The sequence below is a fragment of the Ipomoea nil genome, unplaced genomic scaffold (genome assembly GCF_001879475.1).
Source record: "Ipomoea nil cultivar Tokyo-kokei standard unplaced genomic scaffold, Asagao_1.1 scaffold1317, whole genome shotgun sequence".
NCBI lineage: Eukaryota > Viridiplantae > Streptophyta > Magnoliopsida > Solanales > Convolvulaceae > Ipomoea > Ipomoea nil.
The window spans coordinates 10793-22859 of record NW_017617745.1 but is presented as its reverse complement, the minus strand read 5'-3'; the positions used below and the strand labels follow the sequence as shown (position 1 = coordinate 22859).

At 33.1% G+C, this 12067-nt stretch overlaps 1 long non-coding RNA gene across 1 annotated transcript; it reads right to left on the bottom strand.

Moving 5' to 3' along the window:
* Window positions 1–7768: 7768 nt before the first annotated feature.
* LOC109185311 lies at window positions 7769–10810 on the bottom strand. Its single transcript, XR_002054957.1, has 3 exons — window positions 10512–10810; window positions 8726–8798; window positions 7769–7950 (listed from the first exon to the last, which is right to left on the bottom strand). It is a non-coding gene; the product is annotated as an uncharacterized LOC109185311 (long non-coding RNA).
* Window positions 10811–12067: the final 1257 nt, after the last annotated feature.

Genomic DNA, 12067 nt, shown 5'->3' with positions numbered 1-12067 from the left:
AATGTACAGTTATGCCATTATGAATGTACAGTTATGCCATTATGAATGTACAGTTATGCAATTATGAAATTATGAACACAGAGCTCTAACGTTATGAACTTACAATTATGAACATATAGTGATAAAATTATGAGCATGGAGCTTTAGAATTGTGAATATAGAGCTTCGAAGATTATGAATGTACAGTTATGGAGTTATTTATAGTTATGGAGTTATGAATCTACAATTATGGAGTTATGAATCTACAGTTATGAGATTATGAATCTACAGTTATGGAATTATGAATGTACAGTTATTGATCGAATTATGAACAAAGAGCTCTGACATTATGAACTTACAATTATGAACATATAGTGATAAAATTATGAACATAGAGCTCTAAAATTGTGAACATAGAGTTTCGAAAATTATGAATGTACAATTATGGAGTTATGAATGTACAATTATGGAGTTATGAATGTACAGTTATAGAGTTATGAACGTATAGTTATGGAGTTATGAATGTACAGTTATTAACATATAGTAATAAAATTATGAACATATACTCCTATAACGAAGTGGTATGAAATTTAAAAAAAAAAAAAAAGGAGATAACAGTACCGGCACTGTTACCCGTGTCCAGCATGCATGCTGGACACGGATCCATAACATAACGATTGCACATTTCTTCACCCGATCAACCAACCTCATCTATTGAAAATTTTATGTCAAACTCTCTTTTGGACTTTTGGGCCATGCCCAACGAGTTTGTCATCAATCGTTATGCTATGGACCCGTGTCCAGCATGCATGCTGGACACGGGTACCAGTGCCGTTAGGCACTGTTATCTTCTTCTTCTTTTTTTTTTTTTTTTTTTTTTTTTTTTTAAATTTCAGACCGCTTTGTTATAAGAGTATATGTTCATAATTTTATTACTATATGTTAATAACTGTACATTCATAACTCCATAAATGTACGTTCATAACCCTATAACTGTACATTCATAACTCCATAACTGTACATTCATAACTCCATAATTGTACATTCATAATTTTCGAAGCTCTATGTTCACAATTTTAGAGCTCTACGTTCATAATCTTATCACTATATGTTCATAATTGTAAGTTCATAATGTCAGAGCTCTTTGTTCATAATTCGATCAATATATATAACTGTATATTCATAATTCCATAACTGTAGATTCATAATCTCATAACTGTAGATTCATAACTCTATAACTGTAGATTCATAACTCCATAACTGTACATTCATAACTCTATAACTGTACATTCATAATCTTCGAAGCTCTATATTCACAAATTTAAAGGTCCATGGTCATAATTTTATCACTATATGTTCATAATTGTAAGTTCATAATGTTAGAGCTCTGTGTTCATAATTTCATAATTGCATAACTGTACATTCATAACGGCATAACTGTGCATTCATAATCCAAAAAAAATAACGTCGTTAACGGCAAAACACGCGCGATTTTTTTTTTTTTTTAACTAAATGACGCGTATTTTTTTTTTTTAAAAAAAAAAAAACGACGTCGTTTTGGGCCCGTGTCCACAATGCACAGGTCCAGGGCATAATTTGCCGTTTGTCATATTACCCAACAAGTACAATATTATTATTTGATGTATTAACTTATACGTTATAAAATTTAAAAAATCTATGGTACTCATACGTACACTATTAATAAATAAAATGCCACTTCAAGTTTAACAAATACTAATGGTGTTATATTTCAGTTTTATTTTGTCTAAAATAAATATGTCTAATTCAAGATTATTACCGTGTTTGGATGACTAGAAATAAATTTTTTAAAAGTGAGAAAAAAATATGAAAAATAAAATAAAATTTAGAGAAACCATGGACAATCTCTCTCTCTCTCTCTATCTATTTTTTTTTTTAATATTTACAACCATAATACTAAAAAGGAATGAAAGAGAGTAAATAGCAAATAAAGTAGCTAATTTTGCCAATTATGAAAAAAAAACTATATTTTTTATAGTTTTTATAATTTTGTCAATTATAATTCTGTCTGGCCGGGGTGTGGGGGTCCTTAGGGTTTGCGTTCAACCTTTTGGAAGAACTATTTTTTTTTTTTTATAGTACCCTAATAAGAACAAGCTTTAGGAGAATTTGTTATGAAGTGATAATATATCCATATCCTTTGATAATAAAGAACAATCTAGGAACATTATTGAGTATCAAATAGTAATACCATTTTAAGGTGTAGTTTGAACATATATAATATCATTGAGTTAAACCTCCAAAAAAAAAAGAAAAAAAAAAAACCAAAAACCAAACAAAATTAACGTCAACATGACTACATTAGAATATGAGAGGGAAAAATGTTTCCGAAGTTTTGTTTACTTTCCTTAGAAAAATATTAACATTAATTATATGTATTATTGTTTTAGTAAGAGAAAGCCGTTAGACTAAAATATATCATATGCATCATATAATATGTGATAACAAGATCATACTAACCTCCAACAATTAGTTCTTGTATTAAGTGATGATTCGGACAGAGTTTTGTCCCTCACTTCTACTCAGTTCTCTCTAGATGGTGTATGAGGTATGTAATGTGAGCAGTGGGAAGACTAGTGACCTTATATAACTACAGGCCATCATTATGGTTGTATGTCTTTAGGTCTCCTAAACTCTAACCAGACTCTTAATCATAATGACAGTCTAGCTATTAGGTTATTAGTGTTGCACCACATACCAAATACTGAATATTATCATAACTTATCCTAATGTTATAATAATGATATAACAGGAAAACGTTACAAAGATATCACCTTTTTTTTTTGGTGATGAGAAAATATCACTTTTTGTCTGTAAATTATATATATAAAAAAAGTATTTTCATCGCTCATTTATGACCGTTATCAAATTTTCTTCCTTAATTTTCCTCCCTTGTATTATTATTATTTTGGTGACGAGAGAAAATTTATTATTATTTTGTTCACACAAGACATTGATTAGTTAAAAAAGTTATTTCGAATATAACTAGTGGCCTAAAAAAATTATTTTATAGAAAATTGAGTATGAAAAGTTATGACAATATAATTTACTTTTTCGCAATAATATACATATATTTCTAAAACCTAAAATAGTCTTTTAACTTAACAGAGAAGTTAAAGAACTATTCAAAAAGTTAAAAAAAAAAAGTTGAAAATTGTATAAAGCAAATTAAGGGTGTGTTTGGTTCACACATGAGAATATGAATCAAAATAGAAATCAAACACTTGCTAATGATAATGGATTTTGATGAAAGTATTTTGTATGTTTGGTAGTATATATGGTGGAATTTGAATGATTACCAATATATATTGAAGTTTGAGTGTGTATGACTCTATAATGGGAATAAATGTTTTTACAAATACAAAAAAAAAAAATTTAAGATAATTGATCATAATATAATGATATCCAAAACATCAATATGAACAAAAAAAAAATCAAAATAAAAATCTAAAAGTACTGATCCAAACTTAAAAATTAGATTACTAATAAGATGTGATGATGTACCTTTTTTTTATTTTTTTTCTTAAATTAGGGAATGCGATTTTTAATTGGAGGATAATCAAATCTCATAGTTGTGTTTTAAAGAGTTATTAATCAAACACTAATAACTATGATTTTGAATCATATTCTTAGTGTGTAAAACTTTAATTACAACACTTAGGGTGTGTTTGGAAACTCGGAAAATGATTTCTAGATTTTGGCTAGAGAGGGAAAATGAAAGTCAATGGAAAATAAGGGTGTGCTTAATGGAAAGTCTAGGGAATTTTCTGAAAAATGACTTCATTTTTTTTTTTTTTTGGGAAGCCATTTTCCGTTTGCTGGAGCAGCCAATCACCTGTCGCCGTCGCTGTCACCACCACCACCACCATCATTGTATATTTCCATTTAGTCAACAATCATATAGAAAAAGTCACAACTGCCATCTAAGCACAAAGTGCTTGGCATACACACTCTTAATCAACTTGTACTTATACTATTTCAACCGTCACGTGATCCTACGTGGCACACCATAATTCCCATACAACAGCGAAGCCACACATGAAGAATACGTGTACCCACACGTGCGTCCCCCATGGTCAAAGCAAAGCTCGTTATTACCGCTAGATCCGGTCAACGGTCAAAAAGATCATCTCATCATTACGCCTTCATGATTATCTTAATCATGTCTTCCTCGCCTTCCGCTCACCTTCTATCGCCGGTCGTCGGTGATTGCCAGCTTGGAAATTCGGTGGAGGAACTATACGTGCAGGATCTTGACCGTCCGTCCGGATAGTAGTCCGATCTTCGACCGTTGATTGCGGGGATGCCCTCCTGCACGTGCACCCTCGCATGTGCAACAGCTGCTGAGAAAAAGCTTACGGCGTGGGCCTGCTCTGCTCGGGTTTACTTGGGTTTAGTGGGCCCCACGTATCTGGTCCATGTGACCGGCTGAGTTGGTTAACATGTGATTAACCGTTAAGCGAATCCTTAATGTCAAAATCTTATGTTTATATATCTTTTTGTTAAACTTGAGATTGGACTGCACGTGTGGTGTTTGGGAATATTTGCATTGATGCATATGTGCGTGGTTACATGTTATTTGACAAATTTACCGTTCGTCAACTTGTATGTGAAGCCTAAAGTTTTATTTTATTTTATTTTATTTACATTGTTAATATAATTTTTTTTTCGAGGGTACTACATTATTATCAGCATCATGTGATATAAATTTAATCAAGTTGAACCTTAGAAATCTATTCTGTGGCGTACTGGCGTTTCCTTGTAACAATTATATATATTCACTTGTAACAATTATATATATATATATATATATATATATATATATATATATATATATATATATATATATATATATATATATATATATATATATATTCAATTGCATTAAGAATTAATTAAAATTTCTCTTGCAAAAAAATTTGCTAAGCACAATTGCACAAGTTGACTATAAAAAAAATTATTAAGACTGCCTAAAAACGTTCAGAAACAGCTTTACTTTAGTTGGTCGGTATACTTTTATGCTAAAAAAATGGGAAGCATATTATTTATTTGGTACAATATTTAATATTGTTAATTGCTAATGAAATCATTGCTTTAAATGATGGATGAGCTATCAGCTCACCTAAGTACGATAATACATATTTATTATAGGAAAATTGTATAGTTATCTGAAATTAAAAAATGATTATTAAATGTCATGCACCTTGTGCTTAGATGATATGTAGTGACCTCTCCCATGTGGGAGGTCGTGAGATTGAGCCTGACTCTGTACGCTTCATTAGGTTGAGAAAGTATGTTTGAACACATTCTACAATGTAATAAAGTCAGTAGCATTCCAAAAAAGATTTATTTTTATGAATATAATACATCTTCAGAGAAAGTGTTAAATATACATCCAAACTTTATATGAAAAGTCAATTAGACTCCCATTTTTTTTTTTTTTTTTGAGAATAAAGATACTAATTCATTAATCATAAGTCAAAACGTTTGCAATAAAGATTGATAGAACAATAAAGCATTCCTTACAGTCAGACATAGAAACAACTTTCCTAGCAATGCTACAAGAAACTTGAATTGCAGACTGTTTTGCAAAATTTAAGTTGAATTCATTCGAGGAATCTGAAGCTTCTTTGATGTTGATAATGGTCTGGTCACCCAATACTAACTTTGTTTGAGAAGTAGTCTTCCATACTACCTGAGAATCTATTGCAGTTCTTTTGTCCATAAACAATATCTCCATCAATCTGAACTGCATAACATAGTTCAGATCTTCTTTGTTGCTCAGGAAGAGATAAAAATACGCCATGACTAATTAAAACGTTTCACCTTAATGAAAAAAAAAAACTCAACAAAGAAATGAGAGGAAGAATACTCGTCAAAATAACGAATGGAAAAACACAGATCTGCAAAAATTAAAACCAGTGAAAAAAAATTGGTTAGTGGCCAGGGATAACAAGTCATTAGGGTTCCAGCGATACTTTGACTATCTTCGAAAAAAATGGGGAACGTTGTACGATAGCTAGTTGCCTTCTCTGGTGGAAAAGGCGACCCATAGTTACCTTCTCAATTGGAGAAGATGATCAATTGGTCACATTCTCAATCAAAGAAGGAGACTAGTGATCGCCTTTTCTACGAAATTAAAGAAGGCGATCGACAACCGTTTGTTGGTCACCGATTGTCAGTTTTTTTCAGAGGTACTCGAAGCATCACCGAAACCCTAACGACCTGCTATCACCGGTCACTGATTGATTTTAGGCTTTAATGCACTAAAATGATATGTTGATGTGTTTAATTACAACTTTTAAAAGTTCGGAGGACTAATTGACTTCTCGTATAAAATTTGAGAGTGTATTTGACCATTTTCTATATGTTCCTCAATCCACATAAGTTTTATATCCTAATATTTACCTCATGATGTGGTGTTACTTGATTGACATTTTTTTAAATATTTAATTACTAAATCAACTTTTTTAAACTCATAATAATGTGCTCACCAAATATGAAGATATAAACTTAAGAAAAATAAACCATTTTTCTTTTTATAATAATGAATGTGAAACTATTATTCATTTTTAAAAATACGCTACCACTTTTTATTTATAATAATCGAAATTCAAACTATTTGATATTATAAAATTTTGAGACTAGACCCCTATGCATTATACGAAATAATAATTAGACTCCTCAATTTGTTTTTTTTGAAAGTAGACTCCTCAAATTTTTAAAAAGTTCAATTAAACATGTGAATTTTTCATTTTGATGCATCCGAACTCAATAATTGATCACCCATTGATAATATCCGATAATTAAGTGTTATAAATATTAAATAAGTGTCCGACGACTGCAACTGTCGCCGGTCACCTTGTCACTGAATAAGGAGAACGTCGTCGCCTTTCGCCTTCTTCCTCCAATAGTAGTTCTCAAGAATCATGTTAAAACTAATTCCCGGCGAAAAGTGCATGCTTTGACCATAATTACAACAATCTTTTTAATATCAACAAGGATTATTAATATAAATTAAAATACTTGAAAAAAAATTAAAATTATGACAATAGGTTTGAACTATTCATCCTTGTCTTTATGTTTTTCCATGATCAACTAAATTAATTGTCATACATTTACATTGAGATTAAGACATGTACTAAGGCTAATTTGACTTTTGGTCTCGAAGATAACTAGGATTTAGGAATCATGAAATTAATTTTTATTAATTATATGAGTAAATCATTACTGGAAATCCTGCTATTTCCGTCCAACGAAAATTAGACAGAAAATGGGGATTATTGGTCGGAAAACAGGTTTCCGTTCAACATTCCGTCCAAAATGAGGCATCGGAAAAATGAACATCGCTAATTCCGTCCAACATCATATGTCGGTCGGAATTTGCGTCCAACAGGTCAAAGTTGGACGGAAATTTCGAATAGTAACCCACCATTTTTAGGATGAGAACTTCCGTCCAACTTTGACCAGTTGGACGGAAATATCGACCACATGTTGGTCGGAAATTCCCTGGTCCATAATGTTGATTTCCTTCTAATTGTTGGTCAGAAAATGTGACCAATTGTTGGCAGGAAAATCTATATTTATATAAATTGTTTTTATTTATTTTGATCTTGCTATAATTTTGTTTTATCTTTTGTCAATATATTCTATATCATTTACAAAATAATATACACATTATCTAAATTCAAAATGAAAATATATTTAAATATCAAAATTATTTACAACAAAAAGATAGTATCGTGTACGATCTATAAATATTTAACCAATGCACTATTGCCATACACAAAAAAAAATCATAAAAACATAAAGTATTTAATCTTCATGAAGGGGCTTGTGTTTCATCATTTAGTCAATCGCCCGGTTAGCTCCAATTTAATCTCAAAAATTCGTGCCTTGTTCTTCATCCAATCACCTTTTTTTCCCCCTCATCTACAAAAATAAAAAAAGAAGCAATAGAAACATGTATATTTAGATTACAAGTGCAACCAATGTAGACACTAAGGTGAAGCAATTTAGTCTAAAGCAAGAGCCAGAACATGAGCAAAGTATGAGGGAACCATATCCAATAAGACTAAAGAAGAAACTGAAAACGATTGAGAGAACAGAGATTAAAGTAATTTCTAATTACATTATTACTTGACAAGTTATTTATCTTTAGAGCATAATAGATACATTGTAAGACGGGGGAAGGAACAAATAAGGTGGAAATTCTAAACATAGTAACTGCATAATAACTAATAAGATGCTTAGATAGTTAGATATGAACCTGCTGTTGAACTACTACATGAAGGCATTTGGCACTTCAGGAGTTAGATGAACTACTACTTGATCTCACCAACTTCTTACCGCTAATTTCACTTGTAATACAACTATTGTTCAGTTGTTTCTACTTATTTTCTTGTTGTTCCATGCACTTAAGTGTCTAATATACTGTGTTTTTCATTGAATTGTTTGTTACGCTGCCCTAAAGCAACATTGAAGCACACAGGATTAAAATCTGCGTGATTTATGAATTCTAACACCAGTTTCGTAACCTAAAAGCATAGAATCTGATAACAGATAGCATCCGTACATATACTCCGTGTATTACTCAGTTACATTGAGAATGAATATTAACTGACTAAATGCAGAAACTATTGAAGCAATAATTTAGCCAAAAAGGAGAAAAATGAAAGGAAATGATGATTGATGTGCGTTTAATTACCTTGTGTTCATCCAGCCATCTGCATCCATGGGAGCAGAGAATAATATCCATACACTGAAAAACCTAGAATCAACTGTTGGTGATAATGAACCACAATCGATTTAATATCCGTAAAATAATATTTATATATATACACACGAAATATATATAAAATATTATTGGATATATATCCGAAATATATATATACACACAAATATATATAAAACGGACCCAACGGTTATATATACATGTATATCTACGAAAAAGATATACCAATATATATCAACCAAAAAGAAAATATAATCCTTAGATTATAATTCCAAAACAACAAGAAAGAACGGATTTTTGCTTAGAGCATAATCCAAAACAAGAAAGAAGGAGAAGGAAGAAAGATTCGTACGAGTTAGGCAAAGTGCCTGTCTTTCCTTAAAACCTTATTTGCCACCTCCCAAAAGTGCTAGGAGCGTTGTGGCCTAGGTTTCCCAGGATAAAACGTACAACGATTCGACGTTTGAGCACCCAAACGAACGAACCCGGCGAACTAGAGCATGGGCAAAACACAGTAGCAAGAAAAGGAGTAGGAGCAGAGGTTTTGAGAAGGAAAATTGCTTATCTTTGTGTGTTGTGTACTCTCGTGTTCTTCCCACACTTGTTGTAAATCACTTGCTCCTACTACCTCTTCTTATATGGGAATTGGAGTACTAAATAGCATTTAGTAGGCATTCATGGCACGTTGGTAACATCTGAAACAGCTGGTCATTAGTGCAGGTTTAATTCAAAATTCAAAATGAATTAATACAGAGATTAATTCTTGTAACGGATGAATTAAATCTCCACTGTCCAGAAACAGCTCTGGTAGACCGAAGTGCTGTTCAGCTGCAGCGCACGAGAGCAACTCTCGTGCTGCATGCTCTCGGCCAGGCCGCAGCGCACGAGAGCAACTCTCGTGTTGCTTGGTCTCGGCCAGCGCACACGAGAGCACCTCTCGTGCTGCTTGTTCTCTGTTCGGCCTAATGCTCTCGGGCCAGGTCGAACCCAGGCTTTCAAGTGGCTTAGAGTTTGGAAAACTGATACCGAAAGTTGGCATAACTTAGCCCGCAAGGCCAGCCAATTTCCGGACGACATTCGTGCCGGGCCAGGTCGAACCCAGGCTTTCAAGTGGCTTAGAGTTTGGAAAACTGATACCGAAAGTTGGCATAACTTAGCCCGCAAGGCCAGCCAATTTCCGGACGACATTCGTGCCCGTATGTGCCGGCGCACACGAGCTCGGGCTTGAATCAAGCCTCTCCGAAGTCTCTCTAGTTGGAATTTGATTTGCACCCCCCCTCCCCCCGCGCGAGAGAGCCTCTATGCTATACAATTCTACAAGTTCTAAAAAAGCTCTTGTATAAAAGGGGGGTCAAATCCTCTTTCCAAACCAATGTGGGACAAAGCTCACTTTTCCCTTCATTTTTCCAACTCAATGGGTCTACTTTGAGAATCAATATCTCATTCACCCATTATCCGTTTTGAGCGTACAATATATCAATCTCTTCGTCTCACTACGAAGAACCCGAATCCACTTTGACCCGACCCAAATCGGAGGTGGACCCCACCGATAATTATACCACAAAATAGCCACTTAAAATGTCATTTTAATGCTATTTTTCCAACATCAACAAGATAAAATTGGGGAGAAATCTAGGAAAATAATACTATCCTCGACATCAAAACAGGAGAATTACAATTAAAAAATGAATCAATTATTAATAAATCTGAAAAATTAATTTTTGCAAATCTAACTAGACTTGAGGGTTAGTTTTCGAACCTAATGTCGTCGTCGCTGCCGATAAAAAAGAGTAGCTGCCCGCTGCAGATGAGTCGCAACGAAGACAGGAGACCTGCTGCTGACTTCAATTAGGGGCTGAGGAGCTGTCCCTGCGGCCTGCAAAGAGTGCGAACTGCCGAACCGAGAGGCCTGAAGGCACAGCACTGGGGAGATCACCGGAGTGAAGGCGTAGAACTGCAAAGGCCTGCAATGTGACGAATGCTAAAGTTTGGAAATGGCTGACTGAGGGGGAGGCGTAGAACAAAAGAAGGTGAAGTGACGAATGCGTTCGAAAAAGCCCTAACATTTAAGTATGAGCTGAAATAAGCTGGGACTTAAATATTTCAATTTCCGTCCAACAACAATGTTGGACGGTATTTAATAATATGAAGTACATTTTTTGCATTTTACCTAATTGTCAATTTGATTTTCCGTCCAACGTGCAAACGTTAGACAGAATTTCCGTCCAACATTTAGTGTTTGTCGGAACTTCCGTCCAACGTGTAAGTGTTGGACTGAATATCCGTCCAACTTTCCGTCCATTTCTATTTGCGATGGAAAGTTATGATTTTTTACAAATTACCGATCAACATTATTGTTGGACGGAAATAGCGAAATTTCCAGCGGTGAATGTTACCCGTAATTATATATGCACAAAGGTGATGATTTGAGGAATTGAACTTTCTCATTAAATATTCATGTGTGTTTGACTTGCTCAAAATTTCATTTCAATCCCTCTTTTCATTTTTGCCATTGGTTAACAATATGTAAAATTTAAAATTAAACTAATAATGATTATAATAAAAATATCAAAATAATCACTTTGATGCATAAGTACGCGTAATATTAATTTACTTCCATAAATGAGGGATCAATTTGACAAATTCTATCCACTTTAAGGACCCAAATTGCAATTAACTCTATTATTTCCTTAAATAGTATTTAATCATGATGTACATCTAATCAAATGAACCCACCATTACAATACCATGTACCAATGCTAACTTTAGGTGTTTTTTTTTTTTTTTTTTTTTTTTTTTTTTTTTTTTTTGGTGGGTTGGTGTGATTGGGATGAGGAGACCTAAAGACAACGGTGGTGATTTTGTCGAACAGAAATATTTGTGAAATAATAGTTAAGATTAAACAAAATTGTCATGAATAATGTGATTGCACTTAAAACTAACAACCAAACATTATCATAAAATTTATAGCTCCCATCATGAGTAGTCATGACTAAGACATATATGGTCCATCAAACTTTGATGATGTAGTGGAAATATATGTATGTTGGTGATTGGCACTTCATCCCACATTACATGTTTGCCAAAGGACAGCAAAATCTCCTGTGCAACAAAGATATTATTCTTTCCACCAAGAAGAGATAAGGGAAACATGTCTATTCTATACTAATTATTAATGTCATTGCAAAAACAGCAAGCCTTGATATTTACATCTCTAACCATTTATAATTTTCATTTACATCTCCATCTTTGGCAAACCTCCACTTATCTTGCCGTGTTTGGTAAAATCTATTAGCCAATTTTGTCGGCTTATTT